The sequence below is a fragment of the Pleurodeles waltl genome, chromosome 11, assembly GCF_031143425.1.
Source record: "Pleurodeles waltl isolate 20211129_DDA chromosome 11, aPleWal1.hap1.20221129, whole genome shotgun sequence".
NCBI classification, from domain to species: Eukaryota; Metazoa; Chordata; class Amphibia; order Caudata; family Salamandridae; genus Pleurodeles; species Pleurodeles waltl.
Window position 1 is genome coordinate 85,079,780 of NC_090450.1, and position 15,249 is coordinate 85,095,028.

A 15,249-nucleotide genomic window follows, 5' to 3' on the forward strand; every position below is an offset into this window, starting at 1 on the left:
TCCCACTTTGGCCATGCTTTAATACATCCCTGGATTGCTGTAATCAAAAAAGCACACGTCTGACACTTGGCCAGTAATTGGAAGTGGAGATATCAGGATGGAGGATACAAGTTCTAGCATGTATCTCCGCCCCATTTATCGACCATTAGAAGCTTATGGGCCGGAATTGGAGACAACATATGATATCCATATTTACTTTGTCCAATTTAGCACGTTTTTTCCCGATTTCCAGCTCATTTCTGCTCACAATTGCGTACAGTAAGTCATGACGTTTTACCGGGTGTTGTTCCATACTTTGTAATAACTGTATTTGTAGGGCACAGTTTCTCTTCTGGGGATATTTATCTGCCCTGTTTGTATAAAGGACCTTAAGTCTCCCATCAGTTAACACCCAGATGTGACTAATGGGGCAGACATGCATTGGCCTCATTAAGTGGTACACATGATTCAAGCAATATAAAGACATAAAATAAGTGGTAACAAAGGTAAATAAGTGGCAAAAGAGAGCAATGGAAATGGGCAGAAACAGAAGAGTAAGTTTGAGAGAAAGAGATGCTAATGCATTTCTAGATGAAAACAAAAGTGTGTAGCCTCACAAAAATACCTATTGTATAAAGTAAGAATGTTTCCCTGCCTCATGTTCACTCCCAACTTTTAGGAGATGGGAACAAAATGTACCCACTCCCCACTGTTCATTGGCATCCTGGCCTCTTGCCTTTTTTCGTTCCAGCCACATAAAGTTATGTTATGCTGTGTTATATCATCATCAGCTGAATACCACAGATTCTGCCACTAGTATGGTCTGGTAGCACTGTCGGTAGTCTGTTTCCCTTCCACATAATTCCTACGCTATCATGGCAGACCGGAGGCTGATTCAGCTTGATATGGTATTTTGAGGGTGCGGTGTCCTTAGGTGGCTATGTCTCTTTCACTCAGTTATTTGAGCGTGGCTTTGGTATATAATGGTCAAAGGTCGAATGACTCCGTCACCAGGGGCGGCTCCTTCGAATGGCGAAGGAGTGTCGCCCCCTGGCTATGCCAGGAGCTGAACAATAAAACAATATCTCTTTAATATGCTGGCGAGTTGAGCCACAGAGGTGGGAGGGGGGAGGAGGGAGGAGGAGAGAGTGCACCTAAGTGCGCATGTGTGTGTGGCTGGCCGTCTCAGGCTGGCTTAATACACTTGCGCTCTTAGGATTGTTGGAGAAACTGCACAGACCCTAGGGTTGTGTCTGAGTGTCAGTCCAAGCTGCTCAGACCAATCTTGACGCTGCTTTCCTGCTAGGTTTGCCATGAGAGCAGTGCCAGAATTACTGGGGAGCCTGTGCTGTTGGTCCAGTGAATGCTAGGACACCAGAAGAGGATCAAGGCGACAGATGGCGGCGGCGATGGGAATAGGTCCGTTTTTATTTTTATTTTTTTTACTATTTTTTATTCCCCCTCCATCGATACATCCTCCAATCCTCGCCCACCCCACCCCATGAGATTTGTGGTGGCCGCCGCGGTCAGCCACCTGTTTACTCAACTTCCAGGTCACTAGCCATGCCACTTGCCACCAGATTGTGGTGCTTGTTAATGACTACTTCTGTTGTGTAAGCTAATATACAGACTATGTGGTGTATCCGGGCCAGACTGGATGTATGTTATTAATTCTGTCCAATGCACTGTGTTCCATGTTAGCGTGCGGAATATCATAGCGAGTAGTGCTGTGATGAACATAGTGGTTGCCGACTAAATAGCATGTATGTGGAATGTTGGATTATGCAAGGTGCTTTCTATTGTGTTCTGTTGGGATTTTGTGTGCTTGTTGCCTGCCGCATGTGCTGCTACATTTGTTACTGTGTTTGGCAAGTGTTTGGCTTTCTCCTTCGCTCACAGGCATCTATATATCGCAAACTTTATCAGAAGGGCAGCTATGTGCTCTTTGTGTTTATTTGCTTATTTAAATAGTTTGTAAAGCAAAGGCGCGTGACAACAGCCACAACATAGCTCTGTTGCACTCTGGAGGGCAGGCTGGTGCAAAAACCCTAACATCCAACCCCAACAAAAATGGGCTTATGTTGGTGGTTGTTCGAGGAAATACTAAAGATTACTCAATTACAAGCTTCCTTCAAGGCAGCCTTGAGATTTTCGTTTACTTGCCCCTCATAATAGTGGTTTAGAGGGGAGGGAGGGAGACCTGGGTGCTTCAAGAGGTGATGGAAATTCCGGTTTGAATAGTTTTGTTAACAGGTTTTTCTTGACCAGAGGATATTACACATTGAGCGTCGATTCACCGAAATGACATCACATGCCCTTTGACCTGTGATTACATCACCGGAAGTGACATCACATAATCTCACTCCTTGCAACATAAAAGGAAGTGTTCCTTGATCCCATGACTTCTGCCTCTCATGATATCACAAGAAGTGATGCCACTAAAATAATTTGAAAAGTACAATAAGTGCAAAATTAAAGAGTATGTTCAGGAATAATAAAATAAAAAATAGGTTGCTAGAGGAGGGTCTAAACTATTTTAGTTATTAAACATATACCAACTGGGTTGCTTCCATGTCAGGGATGTAGCCAACACACATATAGGGTCACCGATCATTTGCCGGAAACCCATGAAATGCTCCTCAATTTGAGCCCCCGATTGTGATGCTCTTCTTCACAATTTTTTACACCTGTAGTGATTAAGTGTCACTCAGAGTGTGAATGTAAGAAGTTGTATCTCCACCTAAGTACAATGGCAATATGAAAATGTTACACACAGTCACAGTGAAAACTTGGCAGCCATTGTAGCATTGGAGGAGCAACATAAACACACACTGGTGTGAAGCAGCCCACCAAGTGCCACACATCTTGGATTTGACCAATACATTTTAATAAGGTGTCCATATCACCACAAGGACTGAAGATTATCACACTGTTTCAGCTGAATAAACAAAGGGGCATATTTATACTTGGTTTGCACCGTTTTAGCATCATTTATTTTGACACTAAAACAGGACAAACAACTCCATATTTATATTTTGAGGCTAGACCCATCTAGCATCAAAATGTAGGCGCTAGCGTCATATTGTGGATGTGGCAAACTACCTTGCACTAATTAGATGCAAGGTAGGCATTCCCGTCCACAATATCACGCTAACCCCTTACTGCCGTATTTATACTCTGGCGCAAAAATGACATGCACAGAATAGGCGGACCCAAATAATGGCACTAAGCCTGTTTAGCGCCATTATTTAATGCCAGGGTCTGACTAAGCGTTAGCGTACCTGTGGATCCATTTCCGTAGCTAAACACCATGGAATGGGCCCACAGATGTCGACCCTAAGCCCCAGGAACCCCCCCACCCACACCAGAGGGACGCCATAGGATGGGGGACCCCATCCTGGGTAAGTATTGGTAAGTATAACTTTTTTTTTTACTGTGCCATTGAGGGCCCCTTACATGGGGCCCCCTGTCTGGTACTGGGTATTATGCCCTTGCCCATGGGACAATGGCCATTGGGGTGGTGGACATGACTCCTGTCTTTATTAAAACAGGAATCAATTTTGGGTGATAGTGCGTCAGAAAATGACGCTAGGTTAGTTAGCGGCACATTTATTGCCGCTAACCAGCCTAGCGTAATTTCTGACCCACTAACGCCTTTTCCCTCTCTGCTCCTCCCCCCGCCCCCTGGCTAGCGTCTTTTCTTTAGATGCTAGCCTGTCCTTTGCACCACCACGTCATTCGATTAATATGGCGCCCGCCTGGCGCAATGGAATGTCGCTAGCAGGTGCTATGGATTTTGCCGAAAAACTGCGTTACCTCAGTTTTGCGTCAAAATCCATAAATATGATCCCAAGTGTGTTACATGTATTACTCTCTCTCTCTTTGCCTCTTGTTAGTGCAACTCTTTACTTCCGTAAAAGTACTAATACATTGTGACATGTCCTGGCTATGACAAGATTCAGTGCATTAAGGCTGAGGCTCAACTCTAATTGGACAGCTACTACAGTCTTAGGGCCTAATTATGAGTACGGCAGTTGAACTGCCCGAACTCCAATTCCGGCCCGAACGTCAAGCCGGCGGCCTCACCACTATCATATTACAATGTTTCTGCCGGACTGACCAGCGGAAACAGTGCAGCGGCACTGGCCTCGGGTCCCTCAGGGGAGCTGTGGCCAATGCTGTTGCAGAGACGGTGCCTCCAGCACCCTTGGAATGCACACTGTCTATCATAGCAGATAGTGCGCATTCCGAGGGTGCTGACAGGCAGGAAACTGCACTGCCCCTGACATGGTTGTGGGCAGTGCAGGGGCCCCCTGTGGCCCCAACTTTGCATTTCTGCCAGCCTTTTCATGGTGGGGACCTGCCATGGAAAGGCTGGCAGAAAGGAAAGTTGTGATCAGCATGGTGGTGCTGAACTCGGCACCACCGTGGCTGACCATGACATGCACTGCCACCAACTTCTCAGGATCCCTGATCTGCTGTTTGGATAATCAGGGATGAGTTGGTCGGACTGCCACAGTGGGTACGGTGGTCCTATGGACTGCCATAATCGTAATCAGGCCCTTTGTTTTTTTTGCCTAACACTGATTAAGTGATAATTGTTTCTTCAATGACCCATGCCTACAAAAGGAGAGCTGTTCAGCCACCACCAAGGGATGGGACAGTCGTGAGAGGACAAAGCTATAAAAGAGTGGAGCATCCACCTTCTTATGAAAGAGAGTATCCGTTGTCTGAGAAGTACGGCCAGTGGAGTGAGGTTATAGGCTACCATAAGGAAAATTCTCTTGAATGAAAGAAAGGGTTTTGTGTGGGGAAACGGGATCTCTGCAGAGTAGCAATTGATAGCCACTGTGACTATTGGCCTGGCCACTCCACAAGCAATGTGTTGTCCTGCCAAACCTACCGTGCTGCTCAGGACACTCTCAGAGTTTAAGAGGCAGTCAGGTGTGGCAGCAACTGTCAAGCCACAGACGAAACTGCAAGTGACCATGCTTCACAGAATGACAGAGTGTTCTGCAAAGCGTGACTCTTCAACCTGGCAAGGAGGCTTCTTTAACCCCAAGGTGGCTGTTGGTCCATCTACCCACACTGATCTGGCAACATGAAACAGCAAAGATAACGCAGCATGCACCAAGTCTTTGGCAGTGACTGGTGCACTATCTGAGTGTACCACTGAAGTGACAAAACTAGACTGTTGCCTACCACTGATCCATCATCCCAGAGTAATAGCTCCTTGTACAACACTAAAAAGTAAATAAGTATACCAAAGCCTACTAACTGGTGATATCACATCTACAGGATGCTAAGAATTAGACAATTTTAAAAGCACTTTAGAGTTCTTTAAAGTTTGAAGCATCTTCATAACTCATAAACCACAACGGGCCACATGAATACAATTCAATTTGTAAAAAGAGGTTTCAAATTAACCAACAACTTTTTGCTAATGGTACAGAATTTTACAAATCAACCTACCCACTAATATGTCTGTTTGCAAAATTCCCATTCAAGTTGGATCCCAATTCGACATCCCTCATTACTATTCATGAAGCAGGTTGCAAATTGTGACTCACTCCTATTGGGGGGCATCAGAGAGATAATGGCCTGTGGGACTCAGCAGACCTCCATATCTGTAATTGCTTTTGGATTTTTTTTTTAAGAGCAATCTGTTTTCCTTGAGGGAAACGGGTCTGAGTAAAAAAAGGTTTCTTTTTTTAAAAGTTTGTTTGAGGGTAGGCAGTGGTCCCCTGCACCACTGGCTGTATCCCAGCAAACTATTTTTGTAACATTCACAAAGAGAAAGGGTCCCAAGGGGGTCCTTTCCCTCTTGTGAACGGGTTACCACCTCAGCTCAAGTATCCGTTACTGTTCAATGTTTTGACCCCGTAGCCTGGTCACAAAACATTGATCATTGCGTTGACAATCGCAGCTTAGAAGGAACACTAGAAATACGCTACTTCCAAATATCGATTTTTTTATGTATTTCTAAACCCATTTTGCGATTAGTTAACCACTTACAGATTAGCAAAATGGGTTTAATGTACAGCAAAAAGCCACTCTGCAGCCACAAACCTTGTGATTTGGTGAATCACACACTTTGCAAATGCAAAACGCTGTGTACATCTGACCCTATGTTCTGTTTAGTCATGACTAGAGAAACTCCATCAAACATGTCATTGTTTGTAAGTGGTCTCAACATATGCATTATTACGATTTGTTGTGCATATATGATAATGCAACACTCCCCACACTCTCCAGAGACCCCCCTCCCACACTAATGCTTGGTTTTATAGTCTAGTATATGTTGAATGTGACACACTTTCAAAAAGTTGAAGGTTTCTAAACTTACAACTCGTGTAAAAAAACCTACAAGGCCAGGAAAGCAACATGCTGTCTCAAATCGCATAAAAGGGTGGGCAGGGGCAAGATGCTTACTTCTGAGATGTACCTCAGTATCAATGCATCACTGCCGGGCCAGACAGACTTTTTATTCCACCCGGCATTTTCAAAGTGGACTGGAGCCCCTGGAGGCTACTTGAGTTCGGCCACTTTCCCCAGCCCCCTGAGGTTTAATACAGCAGGCACAGGAGGCTTCAAGAGAGAGAAAGGGAAGGGAGGGAAGGGGAAGGTAGAGAGAAAGCAATCAGAGACGGAAAAGAGAGAAAGAGAATGGATGGATGGAAAGAGAGCTATAGCACAAGAAGACAAAGAGAGCTTGGCTGGTTTGAGCATCTTTGCCCGGGCTATTATTTGGTTCCGCAATGCGGCCATGATCACAGCTCACAGACTCGAAGGCCCGTATTTATACTTTTTTAGCGCCGCATTTGCGTCATTTTTTGACGCAAAAACAGCACAAACTTGCAAAATACAATAGGCCCATATTTATACTTTTTGACGCTAAACTGCGCTAACGCAGTTTAGCGTCAAAAAATTTTGCGCCGTCTAACGCCATTCTGAAGCGCCATGCGGGCGCCGTATTTATGGAATGGCGTTAGACGGCGCAATCAGACCGGCGCTGCCTGGTGTGCGTGGAAAAAAACCACGTAGACCAGGCAGCGCCGGCGTTGGGAAAAAATGACGTTAGGGCGTCTTAAAATGGCGCAAGTCAGGTTGACGCTAAAAAATCATCTTAACCCGATTTGCGCCATTTTTCCGACGCCCAGATGCCATTTCATGACTCCTGTCTTAGTAAAGACAGGAGTCATGCCCCCTTGCCCAATGGCCATGCCCAGGGGACTTGTGTCCCCTGGGCATGGTCATTGGGCATAGTGGCATGTAGGGGGGCACAAATAAGGCCCCCCTATGCCACAAAAAAAATAAAAAAATTAAAAAAATTATACTTACCTGAACTTACCTGTACTTCACTGGGATGGGTCCCTCCATCCTTGGGTGTCCTCCTGGGGTGGGCAGGGGGGGCAGGGGATGTCCCTGGGGGCAGGGGAGGGCACCTGTGGGCTCATTCTGAGCCCACAGGTCCCTTAACGCCTACCCTGACCCAGGCGTTAAATTCAGGCGCAAATGCGGGTTTTTTTGACCCGCCACCTCCCGGGCGTGATTTTTGCCCGGGAGTATAAATATGACGCATTTGCGTCGCCGTCATTTTTTTAGACGGGAACGCCTTCCTTGCATCTCATTAACGCAAGGAAGGCGTTCACGCAAAAAAATTACGCTCTTTCTTCATACTTTGGCGCTAGACGCGTCTAACGCCAAAGTATAAATATGGCGTTAGTTTTGCGCCGAATTTGCGTCGAAAAAAACGACGCAAATTCGGCGCAAACGGAGTATAAATACGGGCCAATAGTATTTTGTAAATTTGCGCCGTTCAAAAAGCGGCGCAAATGCGGAGCTAAAAAAGTATAAATATGGGCCAAAGTGTCACACAGGAGAATTACACGACACACCTAAATACACTGAAAACATGGACATCACACATTAGCAATCAAAACCTAGCAGCTGTTGTAAATGAGAGAAATTACAGCACCTCCTGTGAGTTTGTGCAAAGCTGTTGGCGGCACTGACCAGAGGTCCAGAGGGGCAGCTGGGTGGGTCCAGCAGCACAGGGTGACTTGCACAGACTGCTGAAAGGAGATCTCAGCTCCTTCTCTGTGTGTCCAGTCCAAACCGGAGGCTGTAGGTGACATAGGCCCCCGCCTGGTGGGGTCTTGTGCCCGGGAGGCCTTGAAGATTGTGTTGTTGGGCAACACTTTAGGAACCCTTAGCCACGGGACAAACTGAAGCAGTTGTGAGATTTAACTGTTGCCTCTCCACACCAAGAGCAGCGTATTTCAAAGCGACTTATATTTTCATATGCAAATGTCCTGCCTAATCTTTTCCTTGTGCTGCCCGAGTCCAGGGGTCGCAAGAACAGTGCCAAGGATCTTAGGTGCAAGCCTGGGTGAGCCCTAAATGATGCCAATGGCAGGACAGCTCCTGATGTGTAGGCAACAGATTCCAGAGTTCAGTGTGCAATAGCTTGATCAACCCCCATCTGAGCTTGTTGTTGCATCTGGTTTGTGCAAAATGGTTTGCCTTGGTGATGTCAGGATGCAATTAAGGATAAAATTAGAAAACGTCTGTATGTATTTGGGGCCAATGCCCTTCCCTGGCTGCATCCAAATAGCTTAATCACAGCAGGCCCAGGACTCCAGATAGTGACACTATTAGAAAGTATGCGGACTTTTAAGGGAGGGCACACTGCAGTACATTTGTTCCAAATGCACAAAACAGCAATTGGAGCACCAATTGAAGGTGGAGACATAAGTAGAATCTATGCAACTTTTTAAGGCATTTATACTTCTGTTATCTGGACATTTGCTGCTCAATTACGCTGTGTTTCTCCTTCATATTGGGCAGGAAATATTGTGGGACCTTAATATCATAGACAAAATATCGAAGGGTAAGTATGTATAGATTTTGTATAGATCAACACCACATAGATGTATGTATATATATACAGGGAGTGCAGAATTATTAGGCAAGTTGTATTTTTGAGGATTAATTTTATTATTGAACAACAACCATGTTCTCAATGAACCCAAAAAACTCATTAATATCAAAGCTGAATATTTTTGGAAGTAGTTTTTAGTTTGTTTTTAGTTTTAGCTATGTTAGGGGGATATCTGTGTGTGAAGGTGACTATTACTGTGCATAATTATTAGGCAACTTAACAAAAAAAAAATATATACCCATTTCAATTATTTATTATTACCAGTGAAACCAATATAACATCTCAACATTCACAAATATACATTTCTGACATTCAAAAACAAAACAAAAACAAATCAGTGACCAATATAGCCACCTTTCTTTGCAAGGACACTCAAAAGCCTGCCATCCATGGATTCTGTCAGTGTTTTGATCTGTTCACCATCAACATTGCGTGCAGCAGCAACCACAGCCTCCCAGACACTGTTCAGAGAGGTGTACTGTTTTCCCTCCTTGTAAATCTCACATTTGATGATGGACCACAGGTTCTCAATGGGGTTCAGATCAGGTGAACAAGGAGGCCATGTCATTAGATTTCCTTCTTTTATACCCTTTCTTGCCAGCCACGCTGTGGAGTACTTGGACGCGTGTGATGGAGCATTGTCCTGCATGAAAATCATGTTTTTCTTGAAGGATGCAGACTTCTTCCTGTACCACTGCTTGAAGAAGGTGTCTTCCAGGAACTGGCAGTAGGACTGGGAGTTGAGCTTGACTCCATCCTCAACCCGAAAAGGCCCCACAAGCTCATCTTTGATGATACCAGCCCAAACCAGTACTCCACCTCCACCTTGCTGGCGTCTGAGTCGGACTGGAGCTCTCTGCCCTTTACCAATCCAGCCACGGGCCCATCCATCTGGGCCATCAAGACTCAATCTCATTTCATCAGTCCATAAAACCTTAGAAAAATCAGTCTTGAGATATTTATTGGCCCAGTCTTGACGTTTCAGCTTGTGTGTCTTGTTCAGTGGTGGTCGTATTTCAGCCTTTCTTACCTTGGCCATGTCTCTGAGTATTGCACACCTTGTGCTTTTGGGCACTCCAGTGATGTTGCAGCTCTGAAATATGGCCAAACTGGTGGCAAGTGGCATCGTGGCAGCTGCACGCTTGACTTTTCTCAGTTCATGGGCAGTTATTTTGCGCCTTGGTTTTTCCACACGCTTCTTGCGACCCTGTTGACTATTTTGAATGAAACGCTTGATTGTTCGATGATCACGCTTCAGAAGCTTTGCAATTTTAAGAGTGCTGCATGCCTCTGCAAGATATCTCACTATTTTTGACTTTTCGGAGCCTGTCAAGTCCTTCTTTTGACCCATTTTGCCAAAGGAAAGGAAGTTGCCTAATAATTATGCACACCTGATATAGGGTGTTGATGTCATTAGACCACACCCCTTCTCATTACAGAGATGCACATCACCTAATATGCTTAATTGGTAGTAGGCTTTCGAGCCTATACAGCTTGGAGTAAGACAACATGCATAAAGAGGATGATGTGGTCAAAATACTCATTTGCCTAATAATTCTGCACTCCCTGTATATATATATATATATATATATATATATATATATATACACACACACACACACACATATATATATATATATATATATATATTAAAAACCCAGCTGCTATTGCGAGGGGCTTGTAGAACACCAACTTTGTAGCAGCCCATGTGGGGTCGGAGCAAATGTTAAATGATGTGCACGTGAGGACCGGGACTTTTGCTTACCTACGGAAGTGAGATGACTCATTGAGGCATCCAAGTCAGTATGGAATATAATGATTAGTACAAGGACATTGCCTCATTAACATGGCGGATGCATCGATAAGAACATCTTGCACATTTCTTTTTCCTTTGCGATTTTGACTGTACCAATGAGGATGACGTGTACACTATTTCAATTAATTGGATGCTGTGTGCTCCGTATATGCATGTTAAACGCTGAGGAAGGCATTTTGCTGAAATGCGTTTGGAAAAAGTGCATAAATTTGGCAACCCCGTGATTGATCTGTAATTGTTGGAACTTTGCATTTAAACGCGAGTCCTACCTCGCGATATGGAGGCACCCGCCCTGAGTTCGGCAGTTGCAGGTTGTGTTGGATATATATATATATATATGTGTAGAGAGAGAGAGAGAGAGATATAGATATATATATATACATACCCTATGTGGATATGGAGTTAAAATAGTAAATCTATAGTTCCTCTATGCGTGCTTACTTTCGATCATCTGTCGCTATTATGATACCACAATATTCCTATGCTTGATATTCCATGGTACACTCCATGTATGTCGAATGAAATCTGTAACAAATGTTGCTCATTCCTCCGTGTCTTCCTGCTGTCCTTTAGCGTTGTGGCTGCAGCACACTCTCTCATGTACCCTTTTTCCTTCCAGACCCTTGTAGACATGCCAGTGTGATATGAGGCCTTAATGCTGAGCCTGCACGAGGGAGCACCGGATTGGACGCCGGCAAACTATGGTAACAGCAGCAGCATCTTCATATAAAGCACAGACATCTCAGGAGAAAATAACAAGAAGTCCAGGAAGAAAGCCAAAGGAACATGTGGCTGCGACAGCAGTGACAGTAGGAGGTGGATAGCGTGACTCATGCACGAATATGGGAAATATTGAAGAAGAGAAATCAGTTTTTCATTTTGCTCAGTTATTTGTTCAAAGTGAAAGAGTAATGTTCCTAGCATCTTCTCCAGGTTTACTGCATCCACTGGTGTTGCCATGGCATCTCGAAATGGTGTGGTTAACTCTCATGTACTTTGGACTAGTACAAGGACCTCATATAAGACTAAAAAATGAAGGCTAGAGGTCGTGTGTTGGTAATGGGTCCCTGTCAGTTGTGACTGATTTAGACAAACAGCTGTATTGGTGATTGGTGATGTCCAAAGGGAGCCTTCAAAACAAGGACCAACATTGTACATTTTTGAAGGACGCCTTGATCAATGTTTTTTGCGTGAGTGAGGCTGCTCTTCCAGCAGCTCTCCCAAAATATGTTCCGTCAAAGTTAGCAAAGTTGTCAAAACAATGACCATGCACCTCCGCTCCCCAATTGTTATTTTTGTTTTTTAAAAAGCAGATAATAAATAAATGGACATTGGTTAAACGCAGCAGGCTGAGATATTTGTTGAAGAGGGTTCATTGGGCACTTACCTGGCAGACCTGGTGCACTGATGCCTGAATGAAGACCACTGGGCTGAATAGAGAGAGAAAGAGAGGGAGAGGGAGAGAAAGTAAAAGAGAGATTTGGAGGGAAAGAGGTAAGAGCGAGGGAGAGAAAGAGACGGAGAGAAAAGAAGGAAAGAGACGGAGAGGGAGAGAAAGACAGAAGAAAACAGCAAGAGCGAGTGAGTAAATAATGCTAGTGACTTGAAAGGTGTGGGTTACTAAAGCAGGTAGAATGGTAGGTCCATGTCCAGGTCCAGGGTAAGGCAGTTCCGGACAGCTCACTGACGTGCCGACGAGAAGGGGCTCGAGACTGCGTCCAAAACCATCAAATATGGCCTAATTTCGCAAAGAAGATGTTAGGAAAAAGTGCACTTTGCATGGTTAATCCAGACCTCCTGTGCTGTCCTTCCTAGTATGAACTATGGCCCAATTTTAAGAAAAGTGGCGCCGCATTATTTGCAGCGCCACTTTTCTTGCGCCCATCAGTGCCCCCCCCTAACGCCGCCATGTGTGCGCCGTATTAAACATGCGGCACACCATGGCGCAGGTTGGGTCAATAGTGTCAAAATCTGTGATGCTAATGTAGCGCATTGCAGGATTAGTGCCTAAAAAATGGGGCGCTAAACCTGCAAGGTACAGAGGGGCCCATTATAAATAATGGTGTGCCCCCTTTTAACCGGCTCTGTGCAGGCATTAAAAATATCCACTAAAACTGGTGCAGTGGGATCTCATTGAAGATGACACACACCTTATGTCTGCATACATTATCCCTGGTGCAGGCATAATGTGGCGCAAGGAGCTACAAAGTGGCGCAATGCATGCATTGCGCCACTTTGTAAATCTCGCGCAGCGAATTTGGCCTCTCTGAGCCTCATTAGAGCCATAAAAAATTACGCTAATGTGGCGCAAGGAGGTGCTAGGCCCTCCTAAATTTGGGCCTATGTGTAGGTGAGTCTTTGTAATATAAGTGTGTAAATAGAGTGAGTGTATGATTGGTGAGTAGTTGAATGTGCAGTGTAAATGATGTGGGTGCACACTGTGGTTGAATGGGATGGACATACATGGAAGTTGTGTGAATAGTGTGGCGGAACAGTGCGAGTGCGATTGTGCCAGTGATGAATGTAGGGGTGTTTTTGAAGTGTGTGGGTGTGTCAGTAAATGGATATGTTTGTAGAGTGGTTAGCTTGGCAGAGGTGAGTGTTTTTATTTATGGTGTCCTTTACTGGATTCCAACAAGGAACTTCCACCTACTAGCTCCTTGGGATTTAATCCTCAGAGTGAACTTTCATCAGCAGTGCCCTGCAGTGCTGTAGGACTGCGGCGGTGTGATACTCATGGTAGCAGTGCTCCACCCCACAAAAATCACCAGTCTGTCCTATAGAGCACAGATATGGTTATCTCTGTCCAGAAGTGTCCTGTTGTTCTACAGGAGTTCAGCAAGAACTTCCCCAGCAATATCCTGCCCAGGCTATGGCACTCAGTGGTGTTGTTTGTTCACAGCAAAGCCCTACCCATATAGTGTCCCGTCAACGCTCCAGCACTCCAGCACTCCGGCATAGTAAGGCTTTCTTACCCGAGATGTAGATAATTCATACAAGATTCCCATTAAGTTAGGAGTCATCTTCATTGTTTGTCATAGTCCTGACTGTGATGTCCTGGTCCACCCAGTAGATAGGGGTTCGGATGGCTGAAGACTGCTTCAGTCTCTGTTAGATGTGTCCTCTTCGTGTAGGACCTTGCATTCTACACATGCTTTCATGTTTGTGTCCCTCTCATATTCTTCCCTTAGTCCTCACCTCTACCTGTCCCATATCCAAATCCTGGAAATATGGTCCAGTCGTGGTCTAGACCTGGTCAGCTCTCCTTGTAAGCACAGGAGCTCTTCTAGCGGGATTACACTAATGCTGGATGTAACGACTTTAGATCTTCTCATACAGAGTTGTTCATGGACACATGGCTCCACCTTCCCACAATGCACTCGTAGGGACGTTTCCACATCCCGTCTAACGACTCAGGGGGCATTCCCACATTTGCATGTAGGGTGCCCCATGCAAATACGCAACAATTGGCCTCTGCGCCTGGGCCATATTACAGACTTGGACACAGAGGCGAAGGAGCTGCCAAGAGTTGCACTCACTGTGCACCACATTGAGGTGAGAACATAAAACTCCACTCTGTGGTGGCCCTGTAAAAGGGAGCACAAGGAGCCCAATGGACACCCCAGGGATCCCTCTGCTAGCATGTGCAGTCACTCACTGCACCCACCTGAAACGGGTGGCTAACCCCCTTTCAAATGCAGGCCATGTTGCCACCAGCCCAGTGAAAGGTGAACTAGCAGGTCCACAAACAAGGCCATCTTTCGCTAATGCACTCTTTCCAGGGCAGGTTCACGCCTCCACAGGGACCAACTTATTTGCTGTGATACAGTGCACGGGCACACATACTTAAGTGTTGGACAGTGTGCCGAACCCACATCAAAATCCTGTTCTGTGACCTGCATCAATGCAGGAATCTGTGCTTTGGTTTTTCCCTTCTTCAGCATAAGTATTAACTCAAAAGATCTTTGAGTTAGTGTATGGGTTCCAGACAGCAGAGGTCGGAAACAGAGTCTTCATCACATCGAGTTTCTGAGCTCTGGTGTCAGAAGCACATGCACACACTCAGAGATTTGTCATGTTCATGTAGGCGCTGTAGATGGAAAAAAGAAACGCTCATAACCCTTCTGAGTCTTTTGCAAATTGTCAGTGCCAATGGGCATTCGCTTCCTTGTTGCTTGTTCAGAGGAGACAGCTCCATATCTCTTGGCAGAATAACTTTTGATAAAGCTTTTGTGCTCCTCGAAGGCGGCTTGGCCATGCGCACCCGCAGCTCTACATTTGTAAGCATTTCCATGGAAAGAGGCAAAATAGCCAACACAAATCCAAAGCCAGCTACAGGAGGAAGAAGCCATTGCTGTTTTCAAACCTGGCAGAGCGCTATAATTTGCATTGTCTCACCCTTGAAGTGCTGCAATTACAGACTAGTGAGGCTGCTGCATTGATGGAAACTGGGGAGCAAGGTGAGGGCATCAAGAGATACTTTAAGCACAAACATGAGAAAGGAGCGTGG